Here is a 17,574-nt window from a genome sequence, read left to right as displayed (position 1 = left end):
TTAAATTGCTGGCTTAGAATTCAAGTCCAGGCTCCTGGCTCTAAGGCCAGAGGCCATTAGGGAAACTGATGAGTCACGGATAAAAGTGCAGCCGGTTTCTGACTCTGCCCAGCTCCGTAAGTGATGGAAACTGTGTCTCTAGGGACGTGAAACACAGCAGGCCCTTTTATAGCAATGATGATGGGTTAGAGTAGGAAGACCTAACTCCCTTAAAATATAATAATGCTCCTCTATCCCCGTGCCACTAGTTCCCTTAGTAAAGACTCAGGGCTTGTCTTTGCCTATTTGTTCATTTGGCATTTTGCTGCCTTTATTTTTCCACATCAGTGAATAGCAACCTACCCCATGTGTATCTTATGAAGAAAGTTATTAGGTGTGTAGGTGTGGATTTTGTTGCTGGCCACACTCGGTGGGTCTCAAGTAGCCAACAGTGAGAAATGGTAATGTAACCCAAGTTTCGCCTCGGTCTCATATCCATGCTAAGTTGGAATTTTAAGTCTTTGGACTAACACTAATCAAGAACTCATTCTCTAAATGTATTCTTTGTGGGGGGATAACCCCAAGTAGCCCCTAATCTTTGCCCACGATGTGAGCTAAAGTTCCAAAGCCTACGTCACAGCCACGAAACATGGGAAGACAGCTGGTGAGTAGAATTTTGTTTTTTGTGGAAGGGACAAGCAAATTGGAAACGCTCAAATTTGAATTGATAAATGATGTAACAACTGAGAAAACACATAATTTTCCACACGTAAAATGTGGGTTATAAATTCAAACTTCAGGTTGTTCCTTTCCTGAAGATAGGATAAGCAATTACCATCAAATAGGAAATATTTACACTTCTCAGCACCAGTTGCTGCAATGGGTTTCCTGAGAAAAATCTACAAAGTTGAAATTACAAGCTTTCCAATAAATTCTGGGTGATTTGTAACTTCTTTTAACATGCCCATTTGGCTCCTGGACTGGTTTTAGCAGGGACAAATTTGTTTAACGAGGAATAGATCATTAGAAGAAGCTAGGGGGAAAAAAAAGACTTCAAATGTAGAAATCTATGTAGCATTAAGAATTTACAGGTAATTTTATCTTTCTTCTGCCATTCCTGGACAAGAGCCAAGAATTGTCCTACCATGGGACTTGAAAGACTAAAAGGTACAAAGTAGTAAAACTGGTTTTTACTGTGGCTTCCCAGAGGATCCTTTAAGTTTAAGTTCATAGCTTTTAAACCTGACACTTTCATCTTTAATACTGATGATTCATGAGACATTTTGACTATCAGATTGATTTTTTAATGAAAACACCAGTCCTTTTCCCTAACTCATATGAAACTATTCAGACTAGAATAAGAGACCTAAAATTTGAGTGTGTTTCCATAGATATGATAAAGGGACACTCAGAGGGGTAGGTTTCATTATAATCCTTTATTTCCCCAACAAGAGGAACCTGGAGTCAGAGTGGATTGATTAAATGACTTCTTTTTCTGTCTGACAGTCATATAGTATCTCCTAGTTCTACTCCCCTAGTCTTCCCTTTGGATTACATTATCGCCTTTATGGAACTTTGGGGTTTGTTTTTGTTTTGTCCATGACCAAAAGGTGAGATGATCCCTTTACAGTAGGAGAGAACTTTGGATCCCTCTACTGGTGGTTTCTTCAAATTGCAGTTCTCCACTAAAAGGTTTATGGAGTTTAGTGGGTAACCGTCAAAAAAAAATTTTTTTAAGTGAAAATATGTATTGAATATAGTAAGTGTAAATGTTTCTTGGTGAAACTTTGTTTCCATGATGTGTATACGAATGCAGAGTCAAGATTGCTTTCCAGTGAACAATATTCAGCACCAGTGGGCTACATGCAGCAGGATAGGATTAGGGTGAGAGGCGTGAGGCAGGGCTAAGGAAGTGCAGAGTTGGAGCCTGTCTCTATTTAAAATTTTGATGTTTTGTTCGTCATGGATTTTTTTTTTGCATAATTTTTGATTTTTAAAAAGTATTGTTTAAAATATTTATTTTGATTACTGTGCTTTTTTGGTGCCCCCTTAAATTTTGTGCCCCAAATGAGTGCCACACTTGCCTCTCCCTTACCCTCCCCTGACAGTGGTCAGGGTGCTTTATAGAGAGAACGGAGAGGGCTGGCCAGCCTGGGGAATTCCCGAAGAGGAAGCACATGTGGGAAGAGATGGTGAGAATGTGTGTGATGTCTTTTCCTTTCTCTATGAGGCAGGAGGGGAAGTCATCAGCTAAGAGGAGGAGGACAGGCCTTGGGAGAGGGGGGAAGATGTAGCATGGCTGGTGAAGAGCCTGGGAGAGGGAGAGGGTCCAGGACAAGTGGAGGACGGCCACACAGCCCTGAGTACTCTGCCCACAGCTGGATATCGCCATTTGTGGTGATGCTGTCTGCCAGGTGCGTTATGTTTCTCCAGCAGCCCGCAGGTGTTGTAGAGAAGACAGGAATGACCCAAGGTCTGGGGTTGCTGGGGTGGAAGGCCAGGAACCGGGGAGAGGAGGGCAAAGGTGCCAGGTGATCCTGCATCTGAGACAGGGAGGCAGGTAGAAGAAAGGTCAGGAGATGGCTGGCTGGACCCGGGGTGTTAGGGGGCAGGCGGGGGGCGCAGAGGATTCCAGATGAATATTTAGAGGTTGTGGCTGAAGAGAGAGTGGACTGGAATTTGAAATTTCAGAAGAAATGCAGTTCTAAGTGAAGCCACATAAATGACTTTCTTGCTGGTAAGTTGTCTTGAGTGTGTGGGAAGACACGTGAACAAAATGGCACCTACACCATAAAACAAGGGTTCCTTAGGCTTCTGAGGGTTGTATGTCTACTGAGTAAGATGTAGAAATATAGTTTCCCCAAGATTGGATGTTGTTAATATATTACAATGATGGCCAGAAACAGTGGTCAAGAAACAAAGGAGTGGACACAACAATATATGCATTTTTGAATTCAAACCCACTGGTTTCTCTAGTTAACATTACTCAGCCTTCAGGTCTAGATTCAGTGCTGCTTCTCCTCCTGGAAGATGCCTTCCCTAACTCCACCCAACCCCACCTTGAGAGCCCCCTGTGCTCCCAGCACAGCTCTCACTGTTTGCTCCACGTCTGTCTTCCCACTCGATCGCCAGGACTAGCCTTTACGTCCTGCCTTCCGATTGTCTCCATCTTAATTTTCTTTGTTACCCCATCTTAATTTTCTGATGAACCAGCCCTTTAAGATAGTTCCTGTTTCTTTCACTCCTCCCTCTTCTTCCCCAGAGTTTACTGTTCCAGGCCTCTACTCAGCTCCCCCACTGGAGAGCTCACCCATGTCCATAGCCTCCATCGTCTCTACACGCAGGGTGCCCACCGGACCTTCAGTCCTGTCTGCCTCCAGGCTCAGATTACCTACTGGACTTCTCTACCTGCTGTCTCTCCAACATCTCAGTCAACACAGCCTAAAACCAAACGTGTCCCCTCCTCACTCCTAACTCAGGAGACCAGTTTTCCCTCTTTTGTCAGGAATGCTTTGTCGACAGGAAAAATCAATAAACAATCTATAACAGGAATAGAAAAGAGTTTTGTTTGAGCCAAACAGAGGACTGTGTCTTTCTCAAGGACATGAAAGCCATTCCTTTGATATGTAATCATCAGGAAAGACAGAATCCTGATTTTAAGATTGCCAGCTGGCAGACACAACCGGCCTAATCACATTGACACTGACCCAGTCTTACTGAGCGTTTTATAATTTTTCACTTCCCTGACTCTACTTGGGCCTCCACCCACTGCCCCTCCCTGTTCCCTTATTCTCCCTTTAAAAGCACCCAGTCAGCTCTGCACAAATCGAGGTGGAGCTCAGCTCTTTCCCCTTGTATCAGTGGTTACTGAATAAAATCTGTGTCCACCGCTTTAACTAAAATCTGACTTTATCTTTGACACCTGAAACAAAGATTGTTCCTCCTTCTGAGACCACCTAAGCCCTGTTGATCCTCAGGCTTTTCTGGAATTCTGTGATTCATCCAACCCTCACTGATCTCTGCTCCTCAGGACACCCCTACGGGGCTTGCCGTTGGTATTGCCCAAGTTAGCACTGACCTGCCTGTCCCTTAAGGTGATGTGCTGGGTTTTTTCCTGCGATTTTGTCTTGACTCCAACTAATTGTCTCCAATACTTTGAGGTTGAAGACACTATTAGTTCATTATTTTTCTTTGTGTCTAGTATAAATATTTACATAGAAAGTACTCAGATACTTACAGGATGAATTGAAATACTGGAAACTGTGATAGATTAACTGTAAATTAAAATGCAGTCCTGTCATCGAAATTACAATTTCAACCAATATAGTTGGTTTTGCACATGTTTTAGGATCACAAAAGTAGACTCAACAAAGAAATGCGTAATCAGCAGGGGTGAGATAGAATAAACAAGAGGTGACTGTAGGTAAACTAGCTTTGTCCAGAAAAGGTGAAAGGACTCTCTCCTATTCTTTTGAATAGTTGTGAGGCACAGCTCCAAGACTGGGGGTGGGGTCTACCACCCCCTTCCCCAAATTCCTTTACTATCCTCTTCTTTATCCTTCTGACAACCACCCCCTATTAAAAAAGAGGATATAAATCTGTCTCCAGTCCAAACACAGATTAACCCAAGTTATGTTCCAAATATTTGCATATTTTCCTCTAAGCAGTTCTTTGTCCTGTTCTCTACTATAGTCTTCCCTGTTTCCTATTTTCAGCAGGCTCTGAAGTCATCTGTAATTTTTATATCCCCTCAGTAACAATACTTTGATCTTTGCCCCCAGATTGCAGATTAAGTCACCAAAGCAGAGAGCAGTAAGGGGTGCCTGAGGTTACATGATAGATCTGGCCCCAAACGGGGTAGCCCTGGAGTTTCCAACCTGTTGATTGGTCATCCAGCCATGCTGCAGGCACAAAGGAAGCTGTACCCACGGCATTCTTTCCTGGACAGTTGCTGAGTTCACAATCATTATTGGGATCGCTTTGTTTCCTGTAAGCTCAGCATTTTCTTTCTCCAGGTCAGGCAGGCCTGTGGGCCTCTCCCCAGTTCCCTCCCCTGCACTTGGAGTAGGAAGCTAGAGGATGTGCTTTAGTTATTTATTTTTTAATAGATCTTTATTGGAGTATAATTGCTTCACAATACTGTGTTAGTTTCTGTTGCACAACAAAGGGAATCAGCCATATGCATACACATGTGCCCATATCCCCTCCCTCTTGAGCCGCCCTCCCATCCTCCCTATCCCACCCCTCTAGGTCATCGCAAAGCACCGAGCAGATCTCCCTGTGCTATGCTGCTGCTTCCCACCAGCCAACTATTTTACATTCGGTAGTGTATATATGTCGATGCTACTCTCACTTCGCCCCAGCTTCGCCCTCCCACCCCATGTCCTCAAGTCCATTTTCTATGTCTACCTCTTTATTCCTGCCCTGCAACTAGGTTCATCAGTACCATTTTTTTTTTTTTTTTTAGATTCCATATATATGCTTTAGCATACAGTAGTTGTTTTTCTCTTTCTGACTTACTTCACTCTGTATGACAGGCTCTAGGTCCATCCACCTCACTACAAACAACTCAATTTCATTTCTTTTTATGGCTAATATTCCATTGTATATATGTGCCACATCTTCTTTATCCATTCATCTGTCGATGGACATTTAGGTTGGTTCCATGTCCTGGCTATTGTAAATAGTGCTGCAATGAATATTGTGGTACATGTCTCATTGTGAATTATGGTTTTCTCAGGGTATATGCCCAGTAATGGGAATGCTGGATCATATGGTAGTTCTATTTTTAGCTTTTTAAGGAACCTCCATACTGTTCTCCATAGTGGCGGTATCAATTTACATTCCCACCAACAGTGCAAGAGGGTTCCCTTTTCTCCACACCCTCTCCAGCATTTATTGTTTGGAGATTTTTTGATGATGGCCATTCTGAGCAGTGTTAGGTGATACCTCGTTGTAGTTTTGGTTGCATTTCTCTAATGATTAGTGATGTTGAGCATCTTTTCATGTGTTTGTTGGCAATCTGTATATCTTCTTTGGAGAAATGTCTATTTATATCTTCTCCCCATTTTTGGATTGGGATGTGTGTTTTCTTGATATTGAGCTGCATGAGCTGTTTGTATATTTTGGAGATTAATCCTTTGTCTGTTGTTTCATTTGCAAATATTTTCTCCCATTCTGAGGGTTGGCCTTTTGTCTTGTTTATGGTTTCCCTTGCTGTGCAAAAGCTTTTAAGTTTAATTAAGTCCCATTTGTTTATTTTTGTTTTTATTTCCATTACTCTAGGAGGTGGGTCAAAAAAGATCTTGCTGTGGTTTATGTCAAAGAGTGATTTTCCTATGTTTTTCTCTAAGAGTTTTTTAGTGTCTGCTTTTACATTTAAGTCTTGAATCCATTTGGAGTTTATTTTTGTGTATGGTGTTAGGTAGTGTTCTTTTTTTTTTTAATTTTTGAATTTTATTTAATTTATTTTTTTATACAGCAGGTTCTTATTAGTCATCAATTTTATACACATCAGTGTATACGTGTCAATCCCAATAGCCCAGTTCATCACACCACCACCCCCACCCTACGTTGTTTTCCCCGCTTGGTGTCCATACATTTGTTCTCTACATCTGTGTCTCAGCTTCTGCTCTGCAACCCGGTTCATCTGTACCATTTTTCTATGTTCCACATACGTGCGTTAATATACGATATTTGTTTTTCTCTTTCTGACTTACTTCACTCTGTATGACAGTCTCTAGATCCATCCACGTCTCAACAAAGGACCCAATTTCGTTCCTTTTTATGGCTGAGTAATATTCCATTGTATATATGTACCACAACTTCTTTATCCATTCCTCTGTCGATGAGCATTTAGGTTGCTTCCCTGACCTGGCTATTGTAAATAGTGCTGCAATGAACATTGGGGTGCATGTGTCTTTTTGAATTATGGTTTTCTCTGGGTATATGTCCAGTAGTGGGATTGCTGGGTCATATGGTAGTTCTATTTTTAGTTTTTTAAGGAACCTCCATACTGTTCTCCTTAGTGGCTGTATCAATTTACATTCCCACCAACAGTGCAAGAGAGTTCCCTTTTCTCCACACCCTCTCCAGCATTTGTTGTTTGTAAATTTTCTGATGATGCCCATTCTAACTGGTGTGAGGTGATACCTCATTGTCGTTTTGATTTGCATTTCTCTAATAATTAGTGATGTTGAGCAGCTTTTCATGTGCTTCTTGGCCATCTGTATGTCTTCTTTGGAGAAATGTCTATTTAGGTCTTCTGCCCATTTTTGGATTGGGGTGTTTGCTTTTTTACTATTGAGCTGCAAGAGCTGTTGATATATTTTGGAGATTAATCCTCTGTCCATTGATTCATTTGCAAATATTTTCTCCCATCCTGAGGGTTGTCTTTTCGTCTTGTTTATGGTTTCCTTTGCTGTGCAAAAGCTTTGAAGTTTCATTAGGTCCCATTTGTTTATTTTTGTTTTTATTTCCATTACTCTAGGAGGTGGATCAAAAAAGATCTTGCTGTGATTCATGTCAAAGAGTGTTCTTCCTATGTTTTCCTCTAAGAGTTTTATAGTGTCTGGTCTTACATTTAGGTCTCTAATCCATTTTGAGTTTATTTTTGTGTATGGTATTAGGGAATGTTCTAATTTCATTCTTTTACATGTAGCTGTCCAGTTTTCCCAGCACCACTTATTGAAGAGACTGTCTTTTCTCCACTGTATATCCTTGCCTCCTTTGTCATAGATTAGTTGACCATAGGTCAAGATAGGGTTTATCTCTGGGCTTTCTTTCCCGTTCCATTGATCTATATTTCTGTTTTTGTGCCAGTACCATATTGTCTTGATTACTGTAGCTTTGTAGTATTGTCTGAAGTCAGGGAGTCTGATTCCTCCAGCTCCACTTTTTTCCCCTCAAGACTGCTTTGGCTATTTGGGGTCTTTTGTGTCTCCATACAAATTTTAAGATTTTTTTGTTCTAGTTCCGTAAAAAAATGCCATTGGTAATTTGATAGGCATTGCATTGAATCTGTAGATTGCTTTGGGTAGTATAGTCATTTTCATAATATTGATTCTTCCAGTCCAAGAACATGGTATATCTCTCCATCTGTTGGTATCATCTTTAATTTCTTTCATCAGTGTCTTATAGTTTTCTGCATACAGGTCTTTTGTCTCCCTAGGTAGGTTTATTCCTAGGTATTTTATTCTTTTTGTTGCAGTGGTAAATGGGAGTGTTTCCTTAATTTCTCTTTCTGAGTTTTCATCATTAGTGTATAGGAATGCAAGAGATTTCTGTGTATTAATTTTGTATCCTGCAACCTTACCAAATTCATTGATTAGTTCGAATAGTTTTCTGGTGGCATCTTTAGGATTTTCTATATATAGCATTAGGTCATCAGCAAACAGTGACAGTTTTACTTCTTCTTTTCCAATTTGTATTCCTTTTATTTCTTTTTCTTCTCTGATTGCTGTGGCTAGGACTTCCAAAACTATGTTGAATAAGAGTGGCCGAGTGGACATCCTTGCCTTGTTCCTGATCTTAGTGGAAATGCTTTCAGTTTTTCACCATTGAGTATGATGCTTGCTGTGGGTTTGTCATATATGGCCTTTCTTATGTTGAGGTAGGTTCCCTCTATGCCCATTTTCTGGAGAGTGTTTATAATAAATGGGTGTTGAATGTTGTCAAACCTTTTTCTGCATCTATTGAGATGATCATATGGTTTTTATTCCTTAATTTGTTAATGTGGTGTATCACATTGATTGATTTGCATATATTGAAGAATCCTTGCATCCCTGGGATAAATCCCACTTGATCATGGTGTATGATCCTTTTAATGTGCTGTTGGATTCTGTTTGCTAGTATTTTGTTTAGGATTTTTGCATCTATGTTCATCAATGATATTGGTCTATAATTTTCTTTTTTGTGACGTCTTTTTCTGGTTTTGGTATCAGGGTGATGGTGGCTTTGTAGACTGAATTTGGGAGTGTTTCTCCCTCTGCAATTTTTTGGAAGAGTTTGAGAAGGATGGGTGTTAGCTCTTCTCTAAATGTTTGATAGAATTCACCTGTGAAGCTATCTGGTCCTGGACTTTTGTTTGTGGGAAGATTTTTAATTATAGTTTCAATTTCATTACTTGTGATAGGTCTATTTATATTTTCTAATTCTTCCTGGTTCAGTCTTGAAAAATTGTAACTTTCCAAGAATTTGTCCACTTCTTCATGGTTGTCCGTTTTATTGGCATATAGTTGTTTGCAATAGTCTCTTATAATCCTTTGTATTTCTGCAGTGTCAGTTATGATTTCTCCTTTTTCATTTCTAATTTTATTGATTTGCATTCTCTCCCTTTTTTTCTTGATGAGTCTGGCTAAGGGTTTATCAATTTTGTTTATCTTCTCAAAGAACCAGCTTTTAGTTTTATTGATCTTTGCTATTGTTTTCTTCATTTCTATTTCATTTATTTCTGCCCTGATCTTTATGATTTCTATCTTTTTACTGACTTTGGGTTTTCTATATTATTCTTTCTCTAGCTGTTTTAAGTGTTGGGTTAGGTTGTTTATTTGAGATTTTTCTTGTTTCTTGAGGTGAGATTGTATTGCTATAAACTTCCCTCTTAGAACTGCTTTTGCTGCGTCCCATAGGTTTTGGGTCATCGTGTTTTTGTTGTCATTTGTTTCTATGTATTTTTAAATTTCTTCTTTGATTTCTTCAGTGAGCTCTTGGTTATTTAGTACTGCACTGTTTAGCCTCCATGAATTTTTGTTTTTTATAGTTTTTTTCCTGTTATTTCTTTCCAATCTCATAGCGTTGTGGTCAGAAAAGATACTTGATATGATTTCAGTTTTCTTAAATTTTCCGAGGCTTGATTTGTGACCCAAGATGTGATCTATCCTGGAGAATGTTCCATGTGCACTTGAGAAGAAAGTGTATTCTGCCACTTTTGGGTGGAATGTTCTATAAATATCAATTAGATCTATCTGGTCTATTGTGTCATTTAAAGCTTGTGTTTCCTTATTTATTTTCTGTGGATGATCTATCCATTGGTATAAGTGGGGTGTTAAAGTTCCCTACTATTATTGTGTTACTGTTGATTTCTCCTTTCTTGGTTGTTAGCATTTGCCTTATGTATTGAGGTGCTCCTATATTGAGTGCATAGATATTTATAATTGTTATATCTTCTTCTTGGATTGATCTTTTGATCTTTATGTAGTGTCCCTCCTTACCTCTTGTAACAGTCTTTATTTTATTATTTATTTATTTATTTATAAAATTATTTATTTATTTATTTTTGACTGTGTTGGGTCTTCATTGCTGCACTCGGGCTTTCTCTAGTTGAGGCGAGTGGGGGCTACTCTTTGTTGTGGTGCTCGGGCTTCTCATTGCAGTGGATTCTCTTGTTGTGGAGCACAGGCTCTAGGCACGTGGGCTTCAGTAGTTGTGGCATGCAGGCTCAGTAGTTGTGGCACATGGGCTTAGTTGCTCCATGGCATGTGGGATCTTCCTGGACCAGGGCTCAAACCCGTGTTCCCTGCATTGGCAGGTGGATTCTTAACCACTGCGCCACCAGGGACATCCCACAGTCTTTATTTTAAAGTCTATTTTATCTGATATGAGTATTGCTACTGCAGCTTTCTTTTGATTTCCGTTCGCATGGAACATCTGTTTCCATCCCTTCACTTTCAGTCTGTATGTGTCCCTAGGTCTGAAGTGGTTCTCTTGTAGACAGCATATATATGGGTCTTGTTTTTGTATCCATTTAGCCAGTCTGTGTCTTTTGGTTTGGGGCATTTAATCCATTTACATTCAAGGCTATTATCGATATGTATGTTCCTATTACTATTTTCTTAATTGTTTTGGGTTTGTTTTTGTGGGTCTTTTTCTTCTCTTGTGTTTCCCACTTAGAGAAGTTCCTTTAGCATTTGTTGTAAAGCTGGTTTGGTGGTGCTGAATTCTCTTAGCTTTTGCTTGTCTGAAAAGCTTTTGACTTTTCCATCAAATCCGAATGAGATCCTTACTGGGTAGAGTAATCTTGGTTGTAGGTTTTTCTCTTTCATCATTTTAAGTATAGCCTGCCACTCCCTTCTGGCCTGCTGAGTTTCTGCTGAAAAATCAGCTGATAACCTTATGGGGATTCCTTTGTATGTTATTTTTTGTTTTTCCCTTGCTGCTTTTAATATTTTTTCTTTCAATTTAATTTTTGTTAGTTTGATTAATTAATATGTGTCTTGTTGTGTTTTTCCTAGGGTTTATCCTGTATGGGACTCTTTGTGCTTCCTGGACTTGGGTGACTATTTCTTTTCCCAACTTAGGGAAGTTTTGGACTATAATATCTTCAAATATTTTCTCAGACCCTTTCTTTTTCTCTTCTTCTTCTGGGACCCCTATAATTCAAATGTTGGTGCTTTTAGTGTTGTCCCAGAGGTCTCTGAGATTGTCTTCAATTCTTTTCATTCTTTTTTCTTTATTCTGCTCCTTGGCAGTTATTTCCACCATTTTGTCTTCCAGCTCACTTATTCATTCTTCTGCCTCAGTTATTCTGTTATTGATTCCTTCTAGTGTATTTTTCATTTCAATTATTGTATTGTTCATCTCTGTTTGTTCTTTAGTTCTTCTAGATCTTTGTTAAACATTTCTTGTATTTTCTCAATCTGTGCCTCCATTTTATTTCCGAGATTCTGGATCATCTTTACTATCATTACTCTGAATTCTTTTTCAGGTAGATTGCCTATTTCCTCTTCATTTATTTGGTCTTGTAGGTTTTTACCTTGCTCCTTCATCTGTGACATATTTTTTTGCCATCTCATTTTTTTTTTTTTTTTAATGAGTGTGATTGTGTTCCTGTCTCACTGGTTGTTTGGCCTGAGGCTTCCAACACTGGGTTTTGTAGGCATTTGGGTAGAGCTGGATCTTGGTGCTGAGATGAGGAACTCTGTGAGACCTCACTCTGATGAATATTCCCTGGGGTCTGAGGTTCTCTGTTAGTCCAGTGTTTCGGACTTGGAGCTCTCACTGCAGGAGCTTCGGCCTGACCCCAGGCTTGTGAACCAAGATCCCCCAAGCCGCCTGGGGCAGCAAAAAAAAAAAAAGAGAAAAATAACAAAGTAAAAAATAAAATTAGATTAGGAAACTAACAGATATGTTAGGAAGAATATAAAAATAAAAATATAGATGAATCAACAACTGGAAGGTACATCAGTACCACAATAATAAAAAAGAGGAGGATAAAGAAAAAAAAAAAAAAAAAAGGAAGGGGGGAAGGCCTTGGCTGTGGAGAGCGGGGCCTAAGCAAGGGCGAGGTTTGGGTGGTGAGTGGGGCCTATGCTTAGGACCCACAGGGCTGGAAAAGGCCCAGGGGGCTGTGGAGGGTGGGGCTTAGGCTCAAGGAACAGAAGGGGCTCAGGCGTGCCCCTCACCCCTGGTCTCAGAGGACAGGGGACCTCACCTGGGAGTCCAGCAGGCTTTCTGGGCTCGAGTGGGTGGGGCAAACGCCTTCCTCTCCTCTCCTGCTCCTCGGGTCTGGGAGGGCCCCTCGCGCCTGCCTCTCCTGACCTCCGAGGACTCCCTCCTATGCCCTCAAGGACCCACGTGCCTGGAGGGGGCTTTGGAGGGCAGGGGACTGGCCTGGGAGCTCAGCAGGCTCCCCTGGCCTGAGTGAGTGGGGCAATCACCCTCCGCTCTTTTTCTGCTCCTCCCGGAGGGCCCCTCCCACTTGCTCTCCTGATCTCCCTGGCCTCAGGGGCGTGGATCCTGTCTGGTCTCCACTTCTCTTCCCCCCTCAGTCCCCCTACATCCTACCAGTTCACTCTGGGGTTCCTCCCGTCTCCTTGGGCGTCAGAGTCCCCCACCAGCGGCTGGCAGGTGCCCTAGTTGTGGGGAGACTCTAACTCCACGTCTTCTCACACCGCCGTCTTGACTCTGCCTCCGAGGATGTGCTTTAGGGAAGCTTTATGACTCTGTGTGAACTGGAAGGGTGGGCCTCCATCACCTCTGTGTGGCCTCCAACAGCAAAGCCAGGGCTGGGGCAATGTTGTTCAGTTGTAATGAATGAATTTAGATCATGGTGTTTTGTTTTGGGAACAGCAAATTAAGCTCAGAGACTGATAGTGTCTTTACCAATAGTTTAATTAACACAAGTTCACTACGGGACTTATAATTTCACAAGCCAATGGCATACAGGATAATGTCTCTTAATAAGGCAATAAAGAAATAACACTACAAAGACATGATAGATTAATTACACTATTGTTGCAGGCGAGGGGAGATGACAAAGTCCAATTTCGGTTGAGGTGTACCTTTTCTCTGAGGTTGGTTCTCGGGAGAGTGGGCTTAACCAATCAGGAGCTGAGGTCCAGCTGCTAGCAAACCGAAAGTGAAAAGTTCCCTGTTGCTATAGCAGGTTGCTAGGGAACGAGGGCGAGGGTATAAGCTGCTGGAAGATCCTGGTGGGGCGCTGCAGGCTTTTTGCCACCACCAGTAAGTGTCACCTTTACCACTGCAGGAGCCAATGTCCCAAGGTCTTGGTGAAATAAAATTATTTTAAGGCAGGACAAGAAAAAAAATTTCAAACATAAAATTCTCTCCCTGCCCCTTTCTGCCGCTAGCCCCTCCCTTTAGTGTGCATTGTGCATCTGCACCATACATTAACCAGATCTCCTTAGAAGACAAAAGAATGCCTGCTGGACCAAAAAGAGCAATTTTCTCCCAGTGCCAGCAAGGTAACTCCTTAGGAGAAAATATTCCTTTCCTTTTCCTGTAAGGGGTCACGATCACCCACTAATCACCTTGTATGTGCAGATCTAGACTATGTAAACTATCAATATATTACTCTGATATATAACCCTTTGTTTCTAAAAGTATTTAACTGTGTTTGACTTCTAACGGGGAACAATCAGTCCTTAGAGCTTTCTGAAAGAATATCTCCCAGGTTATAATCCTCAAGTTGGCTCAAATAAAACTCCATTTTTTTTGGTTGACTCAACTAGTTTTTTGTTGACAGTCTTCAGACAGCTAGATCAGCAAAGGTTAGCTTTGCCCAAACCGAAACTCTCGGATTGTCCCTACACATTCTGGGTATTTATAGTCTAAATGTCCCCTCATCCTAGTTGCTTCTTCATGTGTTTTTACTGATAATCCCCCAGCTCATCCTCTCAGCAGCTGAGCTCTGAGTGCTTATTAACCCCACAGATGAGATAATGACATCCTGACACAGCTTATTTCATTCTTATGTGGAAGCAACTTTACATCTGAAAACAGCTTCCTTTTTGTTTGTTTGTCTTTGTCATAAACAAGTGTATTAAAACAACTTAAGTCATAAACAAGTGGGTTTGAAATCATATCAAACCAATATATAACACATGGAGATGCTTTTGCTTTTGATTGGGAAAGGCCATGAGCGACTATATTCAATTTGGAGGAGTTGGGGTGTTCTTTTATTATGAAAGAGAAACTGGGCACTCTAAAAGAGGAGTTTACCTTTCCTAGGTCTTCCCCTCATCACAACAACCCTATCAGTGGGGTTTAGTTATGGTTTATGTAAACAGTGGCTAAACAATTGAAGTTGCTGTGGATGGGAGGGTTTGGTTTTAAAACTTCCTAACTATACTGAACTGAGGACAGTGACCAACTGTTCTGATTTGCCCAGGACTGTTGAGTTAGCACTGAAAGTCCTGCATTCCTGGAAGCCGGTACACAAAAAATCCCAGTTTTAGACAATGAATGCTGAAGGTTGGGGAAAAAGTATAAGTCCATGTGGCAGATGCCCAAATAGCTGAAAGTGACATTATTTTTAGTATTGAATGGATATGGCATAGATTATGTCTTCCAGGGTTGCTGTTGTTTTTTTGTTGTTGTTGTTCCTTGCTGCTGATGTTGGTAATCATGATTTGCAGTCACAATAATTGATTATCTATTTGTGCATTACTCTAAGTGATGCACCTGAAGTGTACAACCTAAACGTATTTGGAGTGTCAGTGTTAGCAGTTGTCTTTGACTTGGCCTGTAGATTGACAATTGTGCTTTGTGTTGAGATAGTGTTAGTTTAATTTCGACACTATGAATGTTGTGACAGTATTTGCTAAGAGTTCAGATAATGATCATGAGAACGATGACCATACCAAAGCCGGCATGATGTAGACATCACCTTAAAGGAAGGCTAAATGATTGTGTTATTTTAATGACAGATGGAAGGACTATTACAATTGGATTAGGAAATTTAATAACCAAAACAGTACATTCTGCACAATAGATAGAAAAGAATTGGGGATTGGGCATTGCTATGGTTTGAATGTTTGTGTCTCCCTAAAATTCCTATGTTGTAATCCTAAAGCCCCATGTGATGGTATGAGTAGCTGGGGCCTTTTGGTTAGGTCCCGAGGATGGAGCCCTCATGAATGGGATTAGTGCCCTTATAGGAGAGGCCCAAGAGAGCTCTCTTTTCCCGTCTGCTATGTGAGGATACAATTAGAAGTCTTCGACCAGGAATAGGGTCCTCACTTGACCATGCTGGCACCCTGATTTCAGACTTCCAGCCTCCAGAACTGTGAGCCATAAATTTCTGTTGTTTATAAGCCACCCAGTCTGTGGTATTTTGTTACATCACTGCAAACAGACTATGGCAGGCATGCTGAAGAATCGGATGTGAAATCATGTATGGAGGCTGAAAAAACCCAACATCTGATGACTTGGAAGTGCCTAGAAGTGAAGTATTCTGTGAGTAGAGTTTTGAGAGTAGAGGAGAAAAATAGTTTCCCTTACAAAAGCCCAGGAATAGAGCTACACATAGTCAACTATATTGATCTGATCTTTGACAAAGGAGCAAAGGCAATGCAATGGAGAAAAGATAGTCTTTTCAACAAATGGTGCTGGAACAATTGGACATCACATGGAAAGAAATGAATCTAGACCTTATACCTATCAGAAAAATTAACTCAAAATGGATTACAGACTGAAATATAAAACACAAAACTATAAAACTCCTGGAAAATAACATAGGAGAAAATCTTGATGACTTTGGGTTTGGTGATAACTTTTTAGATGCAACATCAAAGGCAGGAAAGCTATTGACTTTGGACTTTATCCCAGGCAAAAATGAAAGCTATTGAATAATTTATATTTTTATGAGGTCACTCTGGGGGCTGAGTGGTAAATGGATTGGATAAAGCAAGACCAAGGGCAGGGAGGCGAATTTGGAGACCACTGCCAAAGTCTAGATAAGAGAAGGAGGTACAAAGTAATGAGCTAAGCATTACTGGAGAAATATGATAAGTTTGGTTTTGAACATATTGTAGTGCCAGAGTCATCAGACTGAAAACATCCAGGGAGTGGTTGGTCTAATGCTTGAAGGAGCACACAGGAAGCCTAAGAAGAGTGACAAGAGCATAGCAGAGGGCCACATACATAGGAGGGAGAAAAGTGAGTGGGGCCCTGGTGGCAGAAGTGTTGTGGAGGAAGCTATTGAGTTCAAGAAAGTAATCAAAGGTGTCTGTAGATGGAGATAATGGTTGACTCTGATTCTGAATAAAATCCACATTATTAAGCAGGGCTGTGCAGGCCTTTTGGTAAATTCTGTAGTTATTTATGCCTTTCCCTAATACAACATGTTATGTTTGTTGGGTTTTGTCTAATCTTTATGTCGTTCTCTCCACCTGCCTTCCAGTCGTTGTAGGGAACAGATGTTAAGGTAGATGCCATCCTCTACATCTCATTCTTTAGGATCTCCTTTCAAAAATTTACTTACTGAAGACAGTGGTGACTTTTAATTCATTTGATATTTCCAAGGATTCTGGCATTTGTCTTATTTGCCACATCAGCAGTTTTATGATAAGTTGTGTAAACAAAGGATGTTACACCCTGAAAGGAATTCAGGATGAAGCATTTTGTTTTTTGGATATATGGGCCCCTAGGTAGTTAAGATGCATATGTAAGGAAGAATTTCGATGACCCCAGATTCTTGCATCTTCCCATATATAGATAAGCACAAAAATAATTATCTTGAGATATCTGGGGTTTTTCTGTGTATGTGATTAGCAGTAATCTTTTACCAATATATATGCTTGACTACGTGTATTTCCCAGCCAAAAAAATCATATATATACTGGCTCCCCCAATCCCTACCTCTTCAGAGCAGTTCCTCAGAGCTATCTGAAAAGCTCTGGGCTATAGCCCAGGCTATAGTCCTCAGTAAGGTCCCTGAATAAAACTGAAACTCACTGCTCTTACACTGTGCATTATTTTCCAGTAGACAGTGGCAAGCATCAGTTCTAGGACTGAGAAAGGACAAGGGTGCTGCTTTTCCCTAGAAATTCATTACCATATTTTTTTTCCTATCTGATACCAATCAAAGCAACTGGTGGAATAGTCACCGTCTGTCAGCATTGTTCTTTTGACAAATTATAAACTGTGGTCAAGAAAAAGATTGCTTAATAAGTAATTTGTGAGAAGGAGAAAACAAGGATCATACTCATTCCTTCTGTAATGGAATCTACTATAGCAACTCCATGTTATTGTTATGGAAAAAGAAATTTACTGCTTATTAACAAAAAATTTGCTGTTGAGTAGCTACATGGCATATACAGGGAAATGTTTGCCATACCAGAAGAGGGAGGAATC

Source organism: Balaenoptera ricei, chromosome 4, assembly GCF_028023285.1.
Source record: "Balaenoptera ricei isolate mBalRic1 chromosome 4, mBalRic1.hap2, whole genome shotgun sequence".
In the NCBI taxonomy this organism is placed as follows: Eukaryota; Metazoa; Chordata; class Mammalia; order Artiodactyla; family Balaenopteridae; genus Balaenoptera; species Balaenoptera ricei.
Note: the sequence above shows the minus strand (reverse complement) of the source record.